Below are 14,595 nucleotides of genomic sequence, written 5' to 3' on the forward strand. Positions count from 1 at the left end.
CGGGGTGGGGGGCTGTCTCTCTATACACACACACACACACACACACACACTCACACTCACACAAGATGCGCCTCCACGGCTGGACTCGCCAAGGTGGAGACCTTCCAGCCCCCTTCCTCTCCTCGCCTGGCCTCCTTCACCTACCCGCCCCCCACCCCCAGCTCGTGGCCGCCCCCGCCGCCGCCGCCGCCGCCGCCGCCGCCGCCGCCGCCGATTGCGCACGCGCGGATCGCCCGCCCTTTGACCCCAGGCAGGGGCCGCCCTCCCCGACAACCCCTTTCAGCTGGGCCCCCCACCCTGTGGGTGGGCTGCCGCCTATTCCCCCGGGCCCCGGGCTGGGGCACAGCGCATGGGGGAGGGGAGCGAGTGTATGGGGCGTCTCTCTCTCTCTCTAGGGATGTGTCCCATGGGTGGGGTGGCGTGGTTTGTGGGGCGCTGAAGAAATCAGTCCCCTCCATCTCCTACCTCTGGAAAACGCCCAAGCCCTTGGAGAACTGCCGGCAACGCGACCGGGGGGGCCGGGACCCTCCTCTGTGTCCTCCTGTGGCCCAGTCCAAGGGGCCGGGGCCTGGGCCTGGCCGGGGCTGCATTGGACCCCGACCACCCTGGCGTGTGGACTCGCTAAAAATCGGCCATTAGATATTGGATTCCAGCTTCATTGAGGTCATTTCACTAATGAGTGCACCGGAAAGAGTTTCCTAATCCATCTGTGAGGGTGGCAACTGAAAGAGAATTTTAAAGCTGACAGAATAGGCGAGGAAAGGCATAGGAGATTTCCACACCCAGTAAGGAAGCCTTTCCCGAAATGGAAGAAAGAAACGAGCAAACAGAAACACCGGTAGCCCGCCAGGATCAGAGTCTGCCCCCGAGAGAAAGTACCCTGACCAGGTTCACCCGTGGGTGGGTGGCGAGCTAGCGGCATTCAGAAGAGCGAGGCCCGCAGTCTGTGCAGAAGACACCTGCACTCGGGTGTGTGTGTGGCGGCACGATTCACAAGCAGCTCCAGATGTTAAGCCAAGGAGAAGCCAGGGAGTTCCCAACGCCCCAGGTGTCCTCAGCCCACGACTGGCTGCTGGGGGAATGCGAAGCCCGGCTCCTTGTCTCAGAGCGGGACAACCAGGAGGTGTGACGTACACCCCGGGGTTCCCAGGAGGATCAGGCTGAAGCTGGGACTTGGCCTGAAAGTGTCCCCTCGCATGGCCACCCCCTTCCCCTTCCTGCTCCTCTACTCCTGGTGCCCCTCCATCCAGGGGCCAGACCTTAAAGAGTCACCCGCAAGAGAATCCTGGTCCCAAAGGAGCCTTCTGGGGGACCCGTGCTGAGAGAGGTTGTGGGCATGGCCCGCTGGGGCTCTGCCCGACCCAGGGCTGAGAGATGCAACCTCCCAGCTCTGGGTCCCTGCAGGGGAAGCGTTGGCAAGCACAGGGCCAGTCCTCCAAAGGCCCAGGTGCAGGGAGCCCAGGCCAAGCAGCCTGTGGAAGAAGCCACCCCGGGAAGACGACTGCAGGCCACGGCCCTTCCCACCTCCTCCTCCTCCTCCTCCTGCTCCTCCACCCCCACCGACCTCCCACCCCCCACCCCCGACATGGCGCAGGGCTCAGAGACACCTCAGACACTTGCTACCCAAAGTGCAAAGGGCATCAGTTGCTCCTCCAAACCCCCCCCCCTGCCCAGCAGACCGCGTCGTCCAGCCAGCCCCCGGGCCTCCCTGGGGTGCCCAGCACAAAAGTGCAGACAACCACCGGACCCTCAATCTCAGTTTTCGGATGTTTTTGCCACTCTAAGGACCCGCAGGCCAGCTGGGCCTTCTGGCAGGACAGAGAGCCCCGGAATCCGACGTGGAGAGCTGGGTGTACGTCCCCACGAGGAGGCGGTCCCCACCTCCGCGGCTCTCCCCTTGCGGGGGGGGGTGAAAGCAGCCACGGGGCCTCGGAGAAGACACCAGGCTGGGCGCCCGCCCCACAGTGGGGGCACGTCCCCCGCAGGCCACTTAGCGACGGCCGCCGGCCGGCGGACGGTTGGGTGGCGCGAGACGCTGCGGCCGCCCTGCTACCGGGTTCCTGGGAGGGCGTCCTGGAACCAGCGTCCACACCAAGCCCTTGGAAGGCCCAGGCGACGGAGGAGCCCCGTCAGGCAGGGGCCGAGGACGGTGACGGCCCGGGCGGGGAGGAGCGTGTCAGGCAGGGGCAGAGGACGGTGACAGGTGACAGGCCGGGCGGGAAGGAGTCAGTCAGGCAGGGGCCGAGGAGGAGACGGGCTGGGTAAGGGTTAGGGTTAGAGTCAGGGCACAAGTCACAATCGCAAAGACCTGGAAGCGACCCGAGTGCCCATCGACCCACGAGTGCGTAAATGAAATGTGGCGCGTGGACACCACGGAGTGCTATTCAGCTAGGAGGAGCAGCGGTGAGAGGGCACCTCTCGTGGTTCTCCTGGCCAGAGCTGGAACCCGTTCCAGTAAGCCAGGTAGCCCAAGAATGGACACACGAGCACCACGTGCTCGCGCTCACCAGCAAATGGGTACGAACCGATGGACACCTAAGTGGACACAGAGGAATCACCTTCATCGGGTGGGTGTCGGGCGGGTGGGGGGAGGGGATGGGCATACACCTCCATTAGGAATGGGGTGGGTGCGCACCGACTGGGGGATGGGCGCACTTGAGGCTCTGACCCGAGGGGGGAGGCAGGGAGAGGGCAACGTACCCGACCCTAACATTGGTACCCCCACAATACGCTGGAACGACATCAGAGGTAAATGAATAAGAACACAGGGGGGAGGGGGGCACGGGCAACACATGTCACCTTAATACTTGGACTCCCATCATCTGCTTGAAAAGAGAGAGAAAAGAAAATGCAATCATAGAGATAAGAGACACTTTTTAAAAATAATGAATCCGAAGAGAAAAGTAAAAGGAGGCCTGTGGAGCAGGTCTGGGTGCGACTCCGGATCCCCCAACATCAGGTGCCACCACCAAAGATTCCTACGTGTAGCCCATAGAACCCCAAAAGCAACGGGACGAGTTCTGGTCACATACTCCCTCCAAATGACATCCTGGCCTTCTTCTGGAACTCCCTCCCCTCTCAGACTCTCAAGGTTTCCTCCAGCGTGTCGGTTCCCACAGAGCAGACCTTTGGTCTGAGACCTGACAGTCCAGAAGCCACGCATGCTGCCGCGTGACGGCGGTGTCGCGGCTTGGGACAAGAGGAGGCCCCACGGTGCGGGCTGGGGCGCCAGGCACCGCGGCGGGCGCTGAGGGTGGGGGTGACCCCCACCCCGGGCCGCCGCCTCGCTCCCAGAGAGGGGACAGAACAAGAGGCAAAACAAAAAAAAAAAAAAAGAAGAAGCCTACGGCACCCGGTATTCCCAGGCGGTCTCCCATCCAAGTACTAACCAGGCCCGACCCTGCTTAGCTTCCGAGACCAGACGAGGTCGGGCGCGTTCAGGGTGGTGTGGCCCTAGACGGCGGAGGGCGCCCCTGCCCCGCTCAAGAAGCCGAGCCTCTCTGCGCTTCCCCGCCGCCTCCTCCCGCCCCAGGCCCCGCACCGGCGCTGACCCGCGCCGGGCCGGGCCTGTTGAGTTCACCGGCCGGGTCCGGCGGGCTCCGAGGGACGGGGGTGACAGGCGGGGCGGGGCGGGCAGGGAGCGGTGGGCCGGGGTGGGGGGCTGTCTCTCTATACACACACACACACACACACACACACTCACACTCACACAAGATGCGCCTCCACGGCTGGACTCGCCAAGGTGGAGACCTTCCAGCCCCCTTCCTCTCCTCGCCTGGCCTCCTTCACCTACCCGCCCCCCACCCCCAGCTCGTGGCCGCCCCCGCCGCCGCCGCCGCCGCCGCCGCCGATTGCGCACGCGCGGATCGCCCGCCCTTTGACCCCAGGCAGGGGCCGCCCTCCCCGACAACCCCTTTCAGCTGGGCCCCCCACCCTGTGGGTGGGCTGCCGCCTATTCCCCCGGGCCCCGGGCTGGGGCACAGCGCATGGGGGAGGGGAGCGAGTGTATGGGGCGTCTCTCTCTCTCTCTAGGGATGTGTCCCATGGGTGGGGTGGCGTGGTTTGTGGGGCGCTGAAGAAATCAGTCCCCTCCATCTCCTACCTCTGGAAAACGCCCAAGCCCTTGGAGAACTGCCGGCAACGCGACCGGGGGGGCCGGGACCCTCCTCTGCGTCCTCCTGTGGCCCAGTCCAAGGGGCCGGGGCCTGGGCCTGGCCGGGGCTGCATTGGACCCCGACCACCCTGGCGTGTGGACTCGCTAAAAATCGGCCATTAGATATTGGATTCCAGCTTCATTGAGGTCATTTCACTAATGAGTGCACCGGAAAGAGTTTCCTAATCCATCTGTGAGGGTGGCAACTGAAAGAGAATTTTAAAGCTGACAGAATAGGCGAGGAAAGGCATAGGAGATTTCCACACCCAGTAAGGAAGCCTTTCCCGAAATGGAAGAAAGAAACGAGCAAACAGAAACACCGGTAGCCCGCCAGGATCAGAGTCTGCCCCCGAGAGAAAGTACCCTGACCAGGTTCACCCGTGGGTGGGTGGCGAGCTAGCGGCATTCAGAAGAGCGAGGCCCGCAGTCTGTGCAGAAGACACCTGCACTCGGGTGTGTGTGTGGCGGCACGATTCACAAGCAGCTCCAGATGTTAAGCCAAGGAGAAGCCAGGGAGTTCCCAACGCCCCAGGTGTCCTCAGCCCACGACTGGCTGCTGGGGGAATGCGAAGCCCGGCTCCTTGTCTCAGAGCGGGACAACCAGGAGGTGTGACGTACACCCCGGGGTTCCCAGGAGGATCAGGCTGAAGCTGGGACTTGGCCTGAAAGTGTCCCCTCGCATGGCCACCCCCTTCCCCTTCCTGCTCCTCTACTCCTGGTGCCCCTCCATCCAGGGGCCAGACCTTAAAGAGTCACCCGCAAGAGAATCCTGGTCCCAAAGGAGCCTTCTGGGGGACCCGTGCTGAGAGAGGTTGTGGGCATGGCCCGCTGGGGCTCTGCCCGACCCAGGGCTGAGAGATGCAACCTCCCAGCTCTGGGTCCCTGCAGGGGAAGCGTTGGCAAGCACAGGGCCAGTCCTCCAAAGGCCCAGGTGCAGGGAGCCCAGGCCAAGCAGCCTGTGGAAGAAGCCACCCCGGGAAGACGACTGCAGGCCACGGCCCTTCCCACCTCCTCCTCCTCCTCCTCCTGCTCCTCCACCCCCACCGACCTCCCACCCCCCACCCCCGACATGGCGCAGGGCTCAGAGACACCTCAGACACTTGCTACCCAAAGTGCAAAGGGCATCAGTTGCTCCTCCAAACCCCCCCCCCTGCCCAGCAGACCGCGTCGTCCAGCCAGCCCCCGGGCCTCCCTGGGGTGCCCAGCACAAAAGTGCAGACAACCACCGGACCCTCAATCTCAGTTTTCGGATGTTTTTGCCACTCTAAGGACCCGCAGGCCAGCTGGGCCTTCTGGCAGGACAGAGAGCCCCGGAATCCGACGTGGAGAGCTGGGTGTACGTCCCCACGAGGAGGCGGTCCCCACCTCCGCGGCTCTCCCCTTGCGGGGGGGGGTGAAAGCAGCCACGGGGCCTCGGAGAAGACACCAGGCTGGGCGCCCGCCCCACAGTGGGGGCACGTCCCCCGCAGGCCACTTAGCGACGGCCGCCGGCCGGCGGACGGTTGGGTGGCGCGAGACGCTGCGGCCGCCCTGCTACCGGGTTCCTGGGAGGGCGTCCTGGAACCAGCGTCCACACCAAGCCCTTGGAAGGCCCAGGCGACGGAGGAGCCCCGTCAGGCAGGGGCCGAGGACGGTGACGGCCCGGGCGGGGAGGAGCGTGTCAGGCAGGGGCAGAGGACGGTGACAGGTGACAGGCCGGGCGGGAAGGAGTCAGTCAGGCAGGGGCCGAGGAGGAGACGGGCTGGGTAAGGGTTAGGGTTAGAGTCAGGGCACAAGTCACAATCGCAAAGACCTGGAAGCGACCCGAGTGCCCATCGACCCACGAGTGCGTAAATGAAATGTGGCGCGTGGACACCACGGAGTGCTATTCAGCTAGGAGGAGCAGCGGTGAGAGGGCACCTCTCGTGGTTCTCCTGGCCAGAGCTGGAACCCGTTCCAGTAAGCCAGGTAGCCCAAGAATGGACACACGAGCACCACGTGCTCGCGCTCACCAGCAAATGGGTACGAACCGATGGACACCTAAGTGGACACAGAGGAATCACCTTCATCGGGTGGGTGTCGGGCGGGTGGGGGGAGGGGATGGGCATACACCTCCATTAGGAATGGGGTGGGTGCGCACCGACTGGGGCATGGGCGCACTTGAGGCTCTGACCCGAGGGGGGAGGCTGGGAGAGGGCAACGTACCCGACCTTAACATTGGTACCCCCACAATACGCTGGAACGACATCAGAGGTAAATGAATAAGAACACAGGGGGGAGGGGGGCACGGGCAACACATGTCACCTTAATACTTGGACTCCCATCATCTGCTTGAAAAGAGAGAGAAAAGAAAATGCAATCATAGAGATAAGAGACACTTTTTAAAAATAATGAATCCGAAGAGAAAAGTAAAAGGAGGCCTGTGGAGCAGGTCTGGGTGCGACTCCGGATCCCCCAACATCAGGTGCCACCACCAAAGATTCCTACGTGTAGCCCATAGAACCCCAAAAGCAACGGGACGAGTTCTGGTCACATACTCCCTCCAAATGACATCCTGGCCTTCTTCTGGAACTCCCTCCCCTCTCAGACTCTCAAGGTTTCCTCCAGCGTGTCGGTTCCCACAGAGCAGACCTTTGGTCTGAGACCTGACAGTCCAGAAGCCACGCATGCTGCCGCGTGACGGCGGTGTCGCGGCTTGGGACAAGAGGAGGCCCCACGGTGCGGGCTGGGGCGCCAGGCACCGCGGCGGGCGCTGAGGGTGGGGGTGACCCCCACCCCGGGCCGCCGCCTCGCTCCCAGAGAGGGGACAGAACAAGAGGCAAAACAAAAAAAAAAAAAAAGAAGAAGCCTACGGCACCCGGTATTCCCAGGCGGTCTCCCATCCAAGTACTAACCAGGCCCGACCCTGCTTAGCTTCCGAGACCAGACGAGGTCGGGCGCGTTCAGGGTGGTGTGGCCCTAGACGGCGGAGGGCGCCCCTGCCCCGCTCAAGAAGCCGAGCCTCTCTGCGCTTCCCCGCCGCCTCCTCCCGCCCCAGGCCCCGCACCGGCGCTGACCCGCGCCGGGCCGGGCCTGTTGAGTTCACCGGCCGGGTCCGGCGGGCTCCGAGGGACGGGGGTGACAGGCGGGGCGGGGCGGGCAGGGAGCGGTGGGCCGGGGTGGGGGGCTGTCTCTCTATACACACACACACACACACACACACACTCACACTCACACAAGATGCGCCTCCACGGCTGGACTCGCCAAGGTGGAGACCTTCCAGCCCCCTTCCTCTCCTCGCCTGGCCTCCTTCACCTACCCGCCCCCCACCCCCAGCTCGTGGCCGCCCCCGCCGCCGCCGCCGCCGCCGCCGCCGATTGCGCACGCGCGGATCGCCCGCCCTTTGACCCCAGGCAGGGGCCGCCCTCCCCGACAACCCCTTTCAGCTGGGCCCCCCACCCTGTGGGTGGGCTGCCGCCTATTCCCCCGGGCCCCGGGCTGGGGCACAGCGCATGGGGGAGGGGAGCGAGTGTATGGGGCGTCTCTCTCTCTCTCTAGGGATGTGTCCCATGGGTGGGGTGGCGTGGTTTGTGGGGCGCTGAAGAAATCAGTCCCCTCCATCTCCTACCTCTGGAAAACGCCCAAGCCCTTGGAGAACTGCCGGCAACGCGACCGGGGGGGCCGGGACCCTCCTCTGCGTCCTCCTGTGGCCCAGTCCAAGGGGCCGGGGCCTGGGCCTGGCCGGGGCTGCATTGGACCCCGACCACCCTGGCGTGTGGACTCGCTAAAAATCGGCCATTAGATATTGGATTCCAGCTTCATTGAGGTCATTTCACTAATGAGTGCACCGGAAAGAGTTTCCTAATCCATCTGTGAGGGTGGCAACTGAAAGAGAATTTTAAAGCTGACAGAATAGGCGAGGAAAGGCATAGGAGATTTCCACACCCAGTAAGGAAGCCTTTCCCGAAATGGAAGAAAGAAACGAGCAAACAGAAACACCGGTAGCCCGCCAGGATCAGAGTCTGCCCCCGAGAGAAAGTACCCTGACCAGGTTCACCCGTGGGTGGGTGGCGAGCTAGCGGCATTCAGAAGAGCGAGGCCCGCAGTCTGTGCAGAAGACACCTGCACTCGGGTGTGTGTGTGGCGGCACGATTCACAAGCAGCTCCAGATGTTAAGCCAAGGAGAAGCCAGGGAGTTCCCAACGCCCCAGGTGTCCTCAGCCCACGACTGGCTGCTGGGGGAATGCGAAGCCCGGCTCCTTGTCTCAGAGCGGGACAACCAGGAGGTGTGACGTACACCCCGGGGTTCCCAGGAGGATCAGGCTGAAGCTGGGACTTGGCCTGAAAGTGTCCCCTCGCATGGCCACCCCCTTCCCCTTCCTGCTCCTCTACTCCTGGTGCCCCTCCATCCAGGGGCCAGACCTTAAAGAGTCACCCGCAAGAGAATCCTGGTCCCAAAGGAGCCTTCTGGGGGACCCGTGCTGAGAGAGGTTGTGGGCATGGCCCGCTGGGGCTCTGCCCGACCCAGGGCTGAGAGATGCAACCTCCCAGCTCTGGGTCCCTGCAGGGGAAGCGTTGGCAAGCACAGGGCCAGTCCTCCAAAGGCCCAGGTGCAGGGAGCCCAGGCCAAGCAGCCTGTGGAAGAAGCCACCCCGGGAAGACGACTGCAGGCCACGGCCCTTCCCACCTCCTCCTCCTCCTCCTCCTGCTCCTCCACCCCCACCGACCTCCCACCCCCCACCCCCGACATGGCGCAGGGCTCAGAGACACCTCAGACACTTGCTACCCAAAGTGCAAAGGGCATCAGTTGCTCCTCCAAACCCCCCCCCCTGCCCAGCAGACCGCGTCGTCCAGCCAGCCCCCGGGCCTCCCTGGGGTGCCCAGCACAAAAGTGCAGACAACCACCGGACCCTCAATCTCAGTTTTCGGATGTTTTTGCCACTCTAAGGACCCGCAGGCCAGCTGGGCCTTCTGGCAGGACAGAGAGCCCCGGAATCCGACGTGGAGAGCTGGGTGTACGTCCCCACGAGGAGGCGGTCCCCACCTCCGCGGCTCTCCCCTTGCGGGGGGGGGTGAAAGCAGCCACGGGGCCTCGGAGAAGACACCAGGCTGGGCGCCCGCCCCACAGTGGGGGCACGTCCCCCGCAGGCCACTTAGCGACGGCCGCCGGCCGGCGGACGGTTGGGTGGCGCGAGACGCTGCGGCCGCCCTGCTACCGGGTTCCTGGGAGGGCGTCCTGGAACCAGCGTCCACACCAAGCCCTTGGAAGGCCCAGGCGACGGAGGAGCCCCGTCAGGCAGGGGCCGAGGACGGTGACGGCCCGGGCGGGGAGGAGCGTGTCAGGCAGGGGCAGAGGACGGTGACAGGTGACAGGCCGGGCGGGAAGGAGTCAGTCAGGCAGGGGCCGAGGAGGAGACGGGCTGGGTAAGGGTTAGGGTTAGAGTCAGGGCACAAGTCACAATCGCAAAGACCTGGAAGCGACCCGAGTGCCCATCGACCCACGAGTGCGTAAATGAAATGTGGCGCGTGGACACCACGGAGTGCTATTCAGCTAGGAGGAGCAGCGGTGAGAGGGCACCTCTCGTGGTTCTCCTGGCCAGAGCTGGAACCCGTTCCAGTAAGCCAGGTAGCCCAAGAATGGACACACGAGCACCACGTGCTCGCGCTCACCAGCAAATGGGTACGAACCGATGGACACCTAAGTGGACACAGAGGAATCACCTTCATCGGGTGGGTGTCGGGCGGGTGGGGGGAGGGGATGGGCATACACCTCCATTAGGAATGGGGTGGGTGCGCACCGACTGGGGCATGGGCGCACTTGAGGCTCTGACCCGAGGGGGGAGGCTGGGAGAGGGCAACGTACCCGACCTTAACATTGGTACCCCCACAATACGCTGGAACGACATCAGAGGTAAATGAATAAGAACACAGGGGGGAGGGGGGCACGGGCAACACATGTCACCTTAATACTTGGACTCCCATCATCTGCTTGAAAAGAGAGAGAAAAGAAAATGCAATCATAGAGATAAGAGACACTTTTTAAAAATAATGAATCCGAAGAGAAAAGTAAAAGGAGGCCTGTGGAGCAGGTCTGGGTGCGACTCCGGATCCCCCAACATCAGGTGCCACCACCAAAGATTCCTACGTGTAGCCCATAGAACCCCAAAAGCAACGGGACGAGTTCTGGTCACATACTCCCTCCAAATGACATCCTGGCCTTCTTCTGGAACTCCCTCCCCTCTCAGACTCTCAAGGTTTCCTCCAGCGTGTCGGTTCCCACAGAGCAGACCTTTGGTCTGAGACCTGACAGTCCAGAAGCCACGCATGCTGCCGCGTGACGGCGGTGTCGCGGCTTGGGACAAGAGGAGGCCCCACGGTGCGGGCTGGGGCGCCAGGCACCGCGGCGGGCGCTGAGGGTGGGGGTGACCCCCACCCCGGGCCGCCGCCTCGCTCCCAGAGAGGGGACAGAACAAGAGGCAAAACAAAAAAAAAAAAAAAGAAGAAGCCTACGGCACCCGGTATTCCCAGGCGGTCTCCCATCCAAGTACTAACCAGGCCCGACCCTGCTTAGCTTCCGAGACCAGACGAGGTCGGGCGCGTTCAGGGTGGTGTGGCCCTAGACGGCGGAGGGCGCCCCTGCCCCGCTCAAGAAGCCGAGCCTCTCTGCGCTTCCCCGCCGCCTCCTCCCGCCCCAGGCCCCGCACCGGCGCTGACCCGCGCCGGGCCGGGCCTGTTGAGTTCACCGGCCGGGTCCGGCGGGCTCCGAGGGACGGGGGTGACAGGCGGGGCGGGGCGGGCAGGGAGCGGTGGGCCGGGGTGGGGGGCTGTCTCTCTATACACACACACACACACACACACACACTCACACTCACACAAGATGCGCCTCCACGGCTGGACTCGCCAAGGTGGAGACCTTCCAGCCCCCTTCCTCTCCTCGCCTGGCCTCCTTCACCTACCCGCCCCCCACCCCCAGCTCGTGGCCGCCCCCGCCGCCGCCGCCGCCGCCGCCGCCGCCGCCGCCGCCGCCGATTGCGCACGCGCGGATCGCCCGCCCTTTGACCCCAGGCAGGGGCCGCCCTCCCCGACAACCCCTTTCAGCTGGGCCCCCCACCCTGTGGGTGGGCTGCCGCCTATTCCCCCGGGCCCCGGGCTGGGGCACAGCGCATGGGGGAGGGGAGCGAGTGTATGGGGCGTCTCTCTCTCTCTCTAGGGATGTGTCCCATGGGTGGGGTGGCGTGGTTTGTGGGGCGCTGAAGAAATCAGTCCCCTCCATCTCCTACCTCTGGAAAACGCCCAAGCCCTTGGAGAACTGCCGGCAACGCGACCGGGGGGGCCGGGACCCTCCTCTGTGTCCTCCTGTGGCCCAGTCCAAGGGGCCGGGGCCTGGGCCTGGCCGGGGCTGCATTGGACCCCGACCACCCTGGCGTGTGGACTCGCTAAAAATCGGCCATTAGATATTGGATTCCAGCTTCATTGAGGTCATTTCACTAATGAGTGCACCGGAAAGAGTTTCCTAATCCATCTGTGAGGGTGGCAACTGAAAGAGAATTTTAAAGCTGACAGAATAGGCGAGGAAAGGCATAGGAGATTTCCACACCCAGTAAGGAAGCCTTTCCCGAAATGGAAGAAAGAAACGAGCAAACAGAAACACCGGTAGCCCGCCAGGATCAGAGTCTGCCCCCGAGAGAAAGTACCCTGACCAGGTTCACCCGTGGGTGGGTGGCGAGCTAGCGGCATTCAGAAGAGCGAGGCCCGCAGTCTGTGCAGAAGACACCTGCACTCGGGTGTGTGTGTGGCGGCACGATTCACAAGCAGCTCCAGATGTTAAGCCAAGGAGAAGCCAGGGAGTTCCCAACGCCCCAGGTGTCCTCAGCCCACGACTGGCTGCTGGGGGAATGCGAAGCCCGGCTCCTTGTCTCAGAGCGGGACAACCAGGAGGTGTGACGTACACCCCGGGGTTCCCAGGAGGATCAGGCTGAAGCTGGGACTTGGCCTGAAAGTGTCCCCTCGCATGGCCACCCCCTTCCCCTTCCTGCTCCTCTACTCCTGGTGCCCCTCCATCCAGGGGCCAGACCTTAAAGAGTCACCCGCAAGAGAATCCTGGTCCCAAAGGAGCCTTCTGGGGGACCCGTGCTGAGAGAGGTTGTGGGCATGGCCCGCTGGGGCTCTGCCCGACCCAGGGCTGAGAGATGCAACCTCCCAGCTCTGGGTCCCTGCAGGGGAAGCGTTGGCAAGCACAGGGCCAGTCCTCCAAAGGCCCAGGTGCAGGGAGCCCAGGCCAAGCAGCCTGTGGAAGAAGCCACCCCGGGAAGACGACTGCAGGCCACGGCCCTTCCCACCTCCTCCTCCTCCTCCTCCTGCTCCTCCACCCCCACCGACCTCCCACCCCCCACCCCCGACATGGCGCAGGGCTCAGAGACACCTCAGACACTTGCTACCCAAAGTGCAAAGGGCATCAGTTGCTCCTCCAAACCCCCCCCCCTGCCCAGCAGACCGCGTCGTCCAGCCAGCCCCCGGGCCTCCCTGGGGTGCCCAGCACAAAAGTGCAGACAACCACCGGACCCTCAATCTCAGTTTTCGGATGTTTTTGCCACTCTAAGGACCCGCAGGCCAGCTGGGCCTTCTGGCAGGACAGAGAGCCCCGGAATCCGACGTGGAGAGCTGGGTGTACGTCCCCACGAGGAGGCGGTCCCCACCTCCGCGGCTCTCCCCTTGCGGGGGGGGTGAAAGCAGCCACGGGGCCTCGGAGAAGACACCAGGCTGGGCGCCCGCCCCACAGTGGGGGCACGTCCCCCGCAGGCCACTTAGCGACGGCCGCCGGCCGGCGGACGGTTGGGTGGCGCGAGACGCTGCGGCCGCCCTGCTACCGGGTTCCTGGGAGGGCGTCCTGGAACCAGCGTCCACACCAAGCCCTTGGAAGGCCCAGGCGACGGAGGAGCCCCGTCAGGCAGGGGCCGAGGACGGTGACGGCCCGGGCGGGGAGGAGCGTGTCAGGCAGGGGCAGAGGACGGTGACAGGTGACAGGCCGGGCGGGAAGGAGTCAGTCAGGCAGGGGCCGAGGAGGAGACGGGCTGGGTAAGGGTTAGGGTTAGAGTCAGGGCACAAGTCACAATCGCAAAGACCTGGAAGCGACCCGAGTGCCCATCGACCCACGAGTGCGTAAATGAAATGTGGCGCGTGGACACCACGGAGTGCTATTCAGCTAGGAGGAGCAGCGGTGAGAGGGCACCTCTCGTGGTTCTCCTGGCCAGAGCTGGAACCCGTTCCAGTAAGCCAGGTAGCCCAAGAATGGACACACGAGCACCACGTGCTCGCGCTCACCAGCAAATGGGTACGAACCGATGGACACCTAAGTGGACACAGAGGAATCACCTTCATCGGGTGGGTGTCGGGCGGGTGGGGGGAGGGGATGGGCATACACCTCCATTAGGAATGGGGTGGGTGCGCACCGACTGGGGCATGGGCGCACTTGAGGCTCTGACCCGAGGGGGGAGGCTGGGAGAGGGCAACGTACCCGACCTTAACATTGGTACCCCCACAATACGCTGGAACGACATCAGAGGTAAATGAATAAGAACACAGGGGGGAGGGGGGCACGGGCAACACATGTCACCTTAATACTTGGACTCCCATCATCTGCTTGAAAAGAGAGAGAAAAGAAAATGCAATCATAGAGATAAGAGACACTTTTTAAAAATAATGAATCCGAAGAGAAAAGTAAAAGGAGGCCTGTGGAGCAGGTCTGGGTGCGACTCCGGATCCCCCAACATCAGGTGCCACCACCAAAGATTCCTACGTGTAGCCCATAGAACCCCAAAAGCAACGGGACGAGTTCTGGTCACATACTCCCTCCAAATGACATCCTGGCCTTCTTCTGGAACTCCCTCCCCTCTCAGACTCTCAAGGTTTCCTCCAGCGTGTCGGTTCCCACAGAGCAGACCTTTGGTCTGAGACCTGACAGTCCAGAAGCCACGCATGCTGCCGCGTGACGGCGGTGTCGCGGCTTGGGACAAGAGGAGGCCCCACGGTGCGGGCTGGGGCGCCAGGCACCGCGGCGGGCGCTGAGGGTGGGGGTGACCCCCACCCCGGGCCGCCGCCTCGCTCCCAGAGAGGGGACAGAACAAGAGGCAAAACAAAAAAAAAAAAAAAGAAGAAGCCTACGGCACCCGGTATTCCCAGGCGGTCTCCCATCCAAGTACTAACCAGGCCCGACCCTGCTTAGCTTCCGAGACCAGACGAGGTCGGGCGCGTTCAGGGTGGTGTGGCCCTAGACGGCGGAGGGCGCCCCTGCCCCGCTCAAGAAGCCGAGCCTCTCTGCGCTTCCCCGCCGCCTCCTCCCGCCCCAGGCCCCGCACCGGCGCTGACCCGCGCCGGGCCGGGCCTGTTGAGTTCACCGGCCGGGTCCGGCGGGCTCCGAGGGACGGGGGTGACAGGCGGGGCGGGGCGGGCAGGGAGCGGTGGGCCGGGGTGGGGGGCTGTCTCTC

General features: G+C 63.9%; 4 non-coding genes across 4 annotated transcripts; all 4 read right to left on the minus strand.

Annotated features, from left to right (window-relative positions):
• Window positions 1-3,340: 3,340 nt before the first annotated feature.
• LOC142868909 (5S ribosomal RNA) lies at window positions 3,341-3,459 on the minus strand. The gene has a single exon (XR_012917768.1). It is a non-coding gene; the product is annotated as a 5S ribosomal RNA (ribosomal RNA).
• Window positions 3,460-6,977: 3,518 nt separating this feature from the next.
• On the minus strand, window positions 6,978-7,096 carry LOC142868920 (5S ribosomal RNA). The gene has a single exon (XR_012917779.1). It is a non-coding gene; the product is annotated as a 5S ribosomal RNA (ribosomal RNA).
• A 3,518-nt stretch (window positions 7,097-10,614) lies between these two features.
• Window positions 10,615-10,733, minus strand: LOC142868931 (5S ribosomal RNA). Its single transcript, XR_012917790.1, has one exon. It is a non-coding gene; the product is annotated as a 5S ribosomal RNA (ribosomal RNA).
• A 3,532-nt stretch (window positions 10,734-14,265) lies between these two features.
• On the minus strand, window positions 14,266-14,384 carry LOC142868939 (5S ribosomal RNA). Its single transcript, XR_012917798.1, has one exon. It is a non-coding gene; the product is annotated as a 5S ribosomal RNA (ribosomal RNA).
• Window positions 14,385-14,595: the final 211 nt, after the last annotated feature.

This window comes from Microcebus murinus, unplaced genomic scaffold (genome assembly GCF_040939455.1).
Source record: "Microcebus murinus isolate Inina unplaced genomic scaffold, M.murinus_Inina_mat1.0 scaf048_hap2_Mmur4.0, whole genome shotgun sequence".
NCBI classification, from domain to species: domain Eukaryota; kingdom Metazoa; phylum Chordata; class Mammalia; order Primates; family Cheirogaleidae; genus Microcebus; species Microcebus murinus.